The sequence below is a fragment of the Perna viridis genome, chromosome 4 (genome assembly GCF_037379345.1).
Source record: "Perna viridis isolate PV_CMFRI_1.1 ecotype Kerala chromosome 4, ASM3737934v1, whole genome shotgun sequence".
Lineage (NCBI taxonomy): Eukaryota > Metazoa > Mollusca > Bivalvia > Mytilida > Mytilidae > Perna > Perna viridis.
The window spans coordinates 8,543,657-8,553,451 of NC_142448.1; the positions used below are offsets into that span (position 1 = coordinate 8,543,657).

At 31.7% G+C, this 9,795-nt stretch overlaps 1 protein-coding gene across 2 annotated transcripts in view; it reads right to left on the bottom strand.

The window, feature by feature from the left end:
* Positions 1 to 9,712, bottom strand: part of LOC148618736 (uncharacterized) — a 65,186-nt gene extending 55,474 nt beyond the window's left edge. The window contains exon 1 of one of the 2 annotated variants that reach the window (XM_088577916.1): positions 9,555 to 9,712. The gene's annotated coding sequence lies outside the window, so the exon portion shown is untranslated. The remainder of the gene's footprint in view (positions 1 to 9,554) is intronic. The other variant, XM_088577917.1, reaches the window with a different exon arrangement.
* Positions 9,713 to 9,795: the final 83 nt, after the last annotated feature.

Genomic DNA, 9,795 nt, shown 5'->3' on the forward strand with positions numbered 1-9,795 from the left:
TATTTGCTTAAGTTTTGGTTTTATGCTTTGCACGTTCAAGTGAAGAAAAATACAGAATTCGTCAGGATTTGCGAATAACTTAGGTTTAAGCTGGTGGAGCTTGTATTTAATGGTTCTGTGCTTCAACTGGATGTAGACGAGGGCCCAGGATTAGATTCAATGCCAGCAATTATGTAATAGAAAATTTCAGTTTTTATTGGGAAGTCTGGGACAGACTGAGTATAACTTGATATATTTTTACTCTTTATCTCGGTACTTGCTTTTGTATTTAGTTCCCGATTTAGCTCAAGATCAAAAAGGACTATGCGTAAAAGAAGTATCAGCGGGACAGAGGTCCATAAGTAATAAATAAACAAATGAATTTGATATTGAACAATGAGAGACATTTCTTACATTTCCTTATACGCGATAATGAGTAAAACAGTCCGATTCTCTCTCTGTGTGTGTAGCTATATCATCCGTCATCATGACCATTTAAGACAAGATTTATTGATAGCCTCAGACACAGTAGGGGTACAAGAGGACAACAAAAACAAATGTACTACATGTAAGTATGACAAATACACAGACAATATCATTAAATATGTGAATACATACAGATTAACATGTATATTTTAACACATTCACTTTCATATGATATTAGCAATTTTTCGTAATAAAGCACACACTCTTTTGAAAAATTGAACATTACAGATAGACAGTAAGCCACCAAATTTACTCATATTCGGTAGTCATCTGGGATGTAACGAGATCGTAAATACATAACCGTTGGATTATTTCACTGGAAGAATAAGTGAACTTCATCTCCCACCCCTTTTTTACAAAGATTACATATTCTTTGACTCCGTGGGACTCCAGACCACCTTCCAGTTTCTATTGCTAGTTTTAAGTTAGGACATCTTAATTTTATCAAATGAATACGTTCTGCTGGGGACAATCTGAGAAGATATGGTTCAATTCTGAATTCGTGTTTAAAATTGGAATAGAATTCATCACGAGATATGTTGTCAATTTGTAAAAACCAAGATTAATAGAATTGATCACATAATGTCTGTTTAACTGCGACCTTAAGCCAGTTACTATTTACTTTAACGTGTTCGTTCCATAAGTAACTAAGACTCGTATCATCTAAGACAGATTTAACATGATAGTTATTCCACCTAAATTTAATTGGATTATTGTCATGCAATTTAACATAAGCCGAAGCATTTTATTTGATAGTCTTCTTCTTCCACAGTTCTTGCCCAAAAGCTAATAATTCTTACTTTAACAACTGGAATTCTACCCAACTCGCCATAAACCATAAAATTTGGAGTGCTGCTTCTCAGCGTAAGGATATTTTTACAAAATTTAAGTTGCACCTTTTCAATGTTTTGCTTATTTTCAAAATCCCGGACCTCAGAGGAATATAAAAGTATGGGTGATATCAAAAGTATCAAATAACTTCAACTGTAAATCCATTGACAGTTGAATGTTTCTTAGTTTCCTATAGAAAGCAAAAAGAGCTTTTTGGGCTTGATCTGTTAGACGCTTTCTTGTAATAGTGAAACTGTCGTTCTAATTGAAAATCGTGCCTAGAGATGTATACGACGCTACTATTTCTATATATTTGTTATATATTTGGAATTGAAAATGTTGTTTACGCTATATTTTACTGAAGATAATAACTTTTGTCTTTTCAGTATTAACTTGTAACTTCCATTCTTTACAGTAATTAGCAAACACATCCAATCCTTTTTCCATAGCTTCCTTTGTTTCTGACATTAAAATTGTATCATCTGCATTAAGCATCACAAATATTTTGACATATACATCAAACATTTCTGAGCATGAACTTTCTATCAAATCTAGATTTTGTACTTCATTGTCTTGCAAAAAGATTTCTAGATCATTCAATAAATTGAGAACAAAAAAGGCGACAAGTTTTCTCCTTTTCTTACACCAACTCCACAGTTAAAAATGCAAAGAAATTACCTTGATGCCTAATACAAGACTTAATATTCTGATCCATATTGAAAACATTTTCCCTGTTACATAGTTATACCTTTTGAAAAATATATAGCTTACAGTGAGTGTAACACAAAAATGTTGTCAACAGTAGAATAACCCTTTCGAAATCCAGTCTGTGATTCATATAAGAGCTCAATCTCATCAGAAGCCTTAGTAAGTCTTTCATTCAAAATGGATGAGAAGGTTTTCCCTAAGCATGAATTTAGTGTAATTCCTTTATTGTTATTTGGATCCGATTCCAAACCTTTATTCTTATATTGTTCTATAAATAGGTACAATAATTTCTTGTGACCAAAGTTCTGGTACAATACCTGTATCGAGTACTAAATTAAAAATCTTTAAGCATACAGGTATTAGCTCCAAAACACTGTTTTTAAGATATTCATTAAGAATATCATCAACTCCAAATGCTTTGCCATTTTTTAGATTTCTAATATTTTTAATTTTAACTACTTCGTCCTCAGTGATTGGACCACTAAGTAATTCGTTCAATCCATTTGGTAAGTTGTTAACAAAATTTTCAAAATTTCTTGAACTCTACATCGGCGTCCATTTTGTTATCAGTCTTATATTACATATTCCTGAGCGGGTGTACGCAAATGATTATCATTTTTCATCAAAAGTACAGGGTAAATGTCAAGCTATGACACAAAAAAAACTTGTTTTTGAGGAAAAACAGTATTTTCATGAAAAATAATGCTTCAGAAAACGTGTTTATTTTATGAACTCAAAATAAAAGTGAAAGTAGAAAAGGTCTGTCTTTAGTTTGACCAGTCCTGGTGTACCAAAGTTTGTGCCTTTTTCTAAAATGGACCTTAAAATTAGTTTTGACATTTCCTTAATTGGCCAAAAGTTGAAACTCCTTGTATATTTCTTTTTAAAAATCATGAAAATTTAAGGTATACTATAGAAGCCTGTGAGGCAAAGAATACAAGACTGAGACCTGATAACCACAGTTTCAGTGGAAAGTGAGATTTTTAGTAAGCAAGTTTCAATTATCCTAGAAGCTTTCAAACAACAATATATCATATTGTATACTAAATGGAGCAACTTTAAATTGAATAAAGTGATTCACGGCCTCATTTTTTAATTGTATGGCATATTTTTACTAAATTTGGAAATTAGCAATGTTTTTTTATGGAATAAAAGATGGCCAATGGATTGCAATTGCTATTATCAAAAGTTTTCTAAAATACTACTATATAAGAAATAAATAGGGTGACTTAAATTGCTGAAATATAAACAGTTTTGATATTTTTTTTTACATTTTTAATACTTGGAGTAGAGACTTGACTTGAAAATGGTTGAATTGCACTTGTTACACATGACATATAAAAACTGAAATATTTTTTTGCATTTTCACTTTTATTCTACTTTAACTGCTAAAGAAGTGTTGTACTACAGCCATTTGATTGATTAAAGTGAAAACTGATCGATAAAACATTTTTTATTTCATAAATGACCATTTCTAATGGCACTTCCACTCAAATTTTAATGCAATTTATAAAAAATGGTGGTAATGACAAATAAAAAATGAATTTTCTTCAATAGGGTGTGAAGTAAGTCGAAATTTTGATGTTTTCTGTGTATGTTATTTACTGTTCTTGCAAAATATCAATCTGTGTCTGTGAGATACTTCTCATTTTGTAATTATTGAGTACATTTATACTTGCCCAGGGTACCAAATGTGACTGAAAATCAGCATTTTGGGAACTAAGATGTCTTTTTCATTAAAATAATGATAATTATTCAACATTTTGACTCTATTATATCTTTGTGTAAACAAGAAACTCAACTCTTTTAAGTGGGAAATTGAACACAGTTATAGAAAAGCAACAAAATTTAAAGATATCAAAAAGTTTTAGTAATAGGTATCAGTTTTGTATTACATACTCCTGAGCGGGTGTACGTCAAAACACGAGATCGTTCCATTCCGGAATTGGACTGCCTTAAGGTTACAGACCATCAATTCAAACAATGAGCATTTGGAACGTATGCAAAAATAGTCCTACGCAGAAATTACCCCTGTTCCTCATAGTGCTGTGAAAAAAAGTTCTCATCTTATTTCAAAAATTTAAACAGTTTCTGAAAGGAAAACCATTTCTGTACATTTTATATGTGCATTTTGCTTCTTGTGATGTGAAGCCTAATCTCCATAATAATTTCTAAATATACCCCTATCTTGTGAAAACACTGGGATTTCCAATGCTATTTATAGACACTTCACTTCCGGTGACCAGTACTGCACTGCAAGTCTGCTAACCCTACATGCCATTCTAAGTATTGTGAGCTGACATATGTAGAATCATGCTGATATATAGTCCTCTGCAGGTTAAAGTTAAGGTAAAGTCCAGAGAAGCCATTGAATATTGTGAAATTAGCATAGAAGCCTATGGGAAGTGGAATTAGTGGATTCCAGCCTTAAGATGAAGCCATGGCAAAATGAAAAGTTTCTTGGAATAGCTTTAAACTACATGAAGATCTTGTAAACTTTGCTATGAGAGGAATACACTACAAAAATTCTTCATAATATGCATTTTTTTTAAGTTATAGGTCCAAATTATGGAAAATTGGTCTTTTAGGCTGATTTTTATGTCCTATCTTGTGAAAAGTGTAGAAAATTTAGTAAAAAATATCTAATATTAAACTTTAAGGGCTATATTTACTTAAATATTGTGGTAATCAGCACTTGAAATCAAGTTTTGTGTAAATTTGAGCAAAAATTTGGTTAGAAATGAGGAAAAACTCACTTTCATTACTGCGGTTAAGGACATATAAGCATTTCCCTATGGCAACATGGAAAATTCATTTTTGAGTACTTTTTTGCTTTAGGTGCCATTTACTGGTCATGTTTTAATGTGAAAACACTATATTTACAAATTTAAAGCCAAAGATATAACCTTTTATGAAAATTTAAGGATTTAGGGTTTTGTGGACATGTGATCAAGAAAAAGGGGGAGACATGTCAGACATAAATTTTTAAAAATAGACCAATTTTTCAGAAAATGATTACTTTTAAAGGTAATCTCTTTATTAATATTGTTAAAAAACAAGTTGTGATTGATTTGTTTTTTATTTGAAAAGTCAGAAAAAGTTCTTTGCAAATATTTAATGCATTTAAGTATGGTAGAATATTGTCACTTTTTTGCTCGCGCAACTTGGTTACCCTATATTTAAAAATCAAATATTTTAAAAAGTGCTTATCACATTTCACTGAAACTTTGCAAATGCATTCAGTATGTGTATAGGAAGATACTTGTGTAGTAATTTATTTTTCTAGGACAGAAAGTGACTCTTTAAACGGAATAACGTGGAATCTCGCGTTATTCAAATTCAGGACGTGTCCCATTCCGAAATGGGAAAATTCCGATTTCGACCGTAACATATTCCCGACTTGCGGACCAACATTTTGTCAACATTTATCTCCCTTTGGAGCAGGTGTTTATTCGGAACACGTAAGGTTTTCCATGCGATATCGACGATACTTTAGAAAATCTCGAAAGTCAAAAGGGAATTTCTCGTTCTACTGACCTTACCATAAATTTTCTTTACCCGGGATACAAATGAAAATCATCCTTATGTAACCTACCAACAAAATGAAACACCCTGTAAATTTTAGAAACACCCTTGTGTTTGTCTGCTGGGGATTCCGCTTCAAAAATGACCAACTTTACCTGTACATGTATCATGCGACCTAGCTAACCGTCACATGATCAAGCACCTGGCCATTCTAATTAGCAAATGGAGTAGATATATTAATTAAAGAGCTTTCATCTCATCTTTATGCCAAAGAATGGAAAAAGGTCTAAAATAATCTTTGATCAGACTTCGATTTTGATATAGCCACTAGCTGTTATGAACATGCATGCATGTACGTGAATGCACTTACATGTATATACTTTGAACCGCGTTACTGTCCTTTACGTGGGATTTTATCTATGGATTTAATATTAGAATCCGATAGTTTTGAATATCTTTTTGCTCTAATATCCGTATAAATCTCCCCGATAAAAGATTGTTCTACATTATGATTTACTTTTGCGTGGAACTAAGTACAAAAATGAAATGCTTTAAATAAGCTCGTATAAGCATTATAGTGTATAGAAACCTGTAGCACGCTGTCTAATGATAATTTTGTTTGTATTAAACGCCGCAAAGCATTTTTTCCTTATGCGATCGGGCAAAGTTGGAAATACCGTTATAATATATATCAAGCGCGAATAAAGCTTATTAATTGCTTCTGTTTTTATTTTGAAAGTAGAAAAATTAAAAGCCGTTTGCATTGTTTGCCTGTAAAAAAATCCAGGCTCTTGGCATTTATATATTGCAATGATTAAGCGCAGTTCTATATAACAAAATTCTTTCAAAACTGCTTTCTTTATCCGGGAAAAATCTTCAATACAAATACATTTATAATGCACACATATCAAACATGTCATTACATGTATTCGATATTTCAAATTTAATGTATGCAAAATGGTGGTCAATTGTACGCAGTTTTGTGTGTATAAAATCCTGTTGCTTAAGTTTCTTGTATATAAAGTAAATATTCCAACATTTATTCGTATTAAGTGTACACCTACACATACGCCAAAAAACATGTAGACACTTAAAATACCCGTTTTGATATCAAAGCTGTTACCTGAGGAAGTACTATGATGTTTCTCTCAGGAGGAGCATGGATGTACATGTAAATTCTTCATGTTTACATGTAAATATCTGTGCTTAATAGTTTTAGTATTTGTTATAACAGGTCTTATATAATATTTGTGCCAAGAGTTTTTTTTTTTTTCATGCTAATTGTTGTCTGCAGTTCAGCTTTTTGTCGGTTTTTCGAATATTTAATGTAAATTTTAGCGTCTATATTTAATGTGAACGAAGTTGTCTTTTATTTTAGTCAGCTGCATCCTGTATTACGTTTGTATTTAATCCATGTCTCCAAAATTTTGTTATCCACCTCTTGAAAATATTAGAAAAAAACAAAAACAGGCGCGTCGCGGGTGGTGGATTTGATGGAGTGCGACAATGCCTTATACATGTAGGTTTCAGGTTAATAAGCATGGTCCGACCGTGAGCCATCTGAGGTTTAGTGGTATGAATATCCACGTGACATTTATTGAAACAAGTTTTCGAACCTGAATTTAAGATATGCCGAGCTTTCATGTATTTTAGCGGAGATACAGTTTGCATTGATGTTAATCTTGGGAAACTCTACGAAAGGAGACCCCTGTTATTTTTTTTCCAAAATTGAAGTGCGTCACCTCTGGGCCTCTTACCTTCCCAGTTTCATCCCCATTATTTTGACTGATGAATAGCGAAAATCTTGAAAGCGGCAGAATTTAAGCTCCCACCAGTTCCCACCGGGAGACGGACAAGACCGTTCAAGAATGTATGATAAAATTTTGGAATGCTCAAGCCGAGAAAGGCTGATAGCGGGAGGTTAATTACCTATAGAGATGCGTTTTTTTTCAAACTTTCCCACATTAATTTACAATTATTCGTAATTATCAATTCTAATAAAATAATGTTTCATTTTTATTTTTCTCATTTATGTAATTTAAAACTTCCCAACTATTATAGAAATAATTGATTTAACTAAAAGTATTGATAAGTTTATCAACAACGATTTGTGCATGTACGGGCTTATTATGTTTCCGCTATTGTACTCGGAAAACTTTTAACACTTTGCTCAGGGATCCGTCTGTTTGTCTGCCTGTCTGTCTGTTCAGCGTAACATACTCTGAGACTCAATGATTTTATTTTATTTTTTTTTTAATTTTATACAAGTTTGATTCAGGTAAAACGATATTTTACGGAAGGGGAGACAAAAATGATTAATTTCCCTAAGCTTTATAAAATGTAGAAGTTACAGGGCTAAGTGCGAGATTGCACCAATTCGAAACTACTTAACGAATTTACATCGGGCACTGAAGATGTATTAATATATATACCGCCTTAACTTGAAGCTTTAAAACTCAATTCATGCGCAAACCAAAAACTACATACAACATTTTTCTGGCAGATTCTAGAACGGAAAACTGTAAAGTATTAATAATACATATATGATATAGCAACATATTATATTTAATTGATAAAAACACACCACAACAGATCGCCATTTCAGAGAAATACATTATACTTGTATGCTTCTAAGACAAGGTTTTCCTCCATATCTAACAAATTGCGTAAAACATATCACTAAGGCGTAATTGTTTTTACTTTATTCAACATACGCTAACTGAATATGCATATTACTTTGTTTTTTTCTTTTATAAACAAAATATTTTTTTTCTTTTGATTTCTTAAAAAATAAAGATGATATAAAGTGTTTTAATTTAAAAAATGGAACAATTTTGAGTTTATTAAAGGGAGATAATTTCATTTTTTTAGTAGGCGCTACAGTGCCTTATGTGCCCTAATACTTTAAAAAAAAATAATTTATGTTCAGAATCGTATGAGTGCTAACATTTTCAATCAATAACAAATGTTCTTCCAGTTAATATTTTTTTTAAAAAATGTCAATGAATAATGAAATGCGATACCTGTAATAATTAAAAATTACACTAAAACAATCTTGTTTAAAAATTATTTTAATTGCTATATTTTTACACCACTATGTCAGAAAGCCAGGATTTTTGTTACTCAATTGTTTGACCGTTTGGAACAGCATTTGTGAAAAGATTAAACAATTTTTTTACGTTTTTTTTATGTTCTTCGAACTTCTTTCTACAAATCGAAGTGAACTGACTTATATATGTATCATCATGTAGCCCAAAGTCTCAGCTTTACAATGGTACATATACCAAGATAACTGCGGTAACACTTAGGGTTTTAGGGTAAAATGTAAAATGTGTATCCCTACCCCACCGAAAAATTCCTTAAATTGACATATATGTCCATGTCCAAATCCATAGAGAATTTATGCTTCAGTAAAAAAATTGTCTTATTTGCTTTTTTTCGGTTTTTAATAGTATTACCACAATGGAACCGGAAGTGAACATTAGGTGGCCGAAAGTGGGCTTAAACGGGGGACCTTTAGTATATAATAGTTTTATTTGCAAATAAACAAATTTGGATCAGACACGAGTTATTCCAACTCACAAAGGTCTGGTGCAATAATAACGACGGGTGTAAATCACATATTAGTAATATGTATATGGCACGCGAAATTAACCAAAACCCCGTTATCTATAGGATAACACTGTTATCTATGGGTTAACAGATTATTATGTATGAGATAACATACTGTAACTCACAATATCAAATTTCGCTATATATGGATTGGTCACCCGCTAACCCATAGATAACGACTACTTACCCATAGATACGGAAAATTAATTATTACCGTTTGCGATTGATAATTAATTCCATTTAATTCATTTAAAATACTGTTATATATGAATGGTTAGAATAATTCAGCACTTAAAATGATGTCCATTACACAACTGACCGCCTATTCGGAGATACTAAAATTTGCCCTAAATGTATTTTTCTAATGTGTCTGACTTTAACGTTTGTTTACATAATTAAATCAAGAAACTTACCTAGAACTGCTACAGTGTTGTTAAATTCAAGATCACAGTTTTAATACACAAAGCCATTAATGAAAATCAGGCATATAATAAAATGGTTAAAGTTCTTACTCTTGTAAGATATCCTTCTATTTGATTCTGATATTTAGTTCAACGTCCTTTGCCATAAATCATTCATTATAACATGGTTCAGTTATTCTCCGACATTTAAACTTTCAACTGTTAAAACCCATTGTAGAAAGACTACCTTACG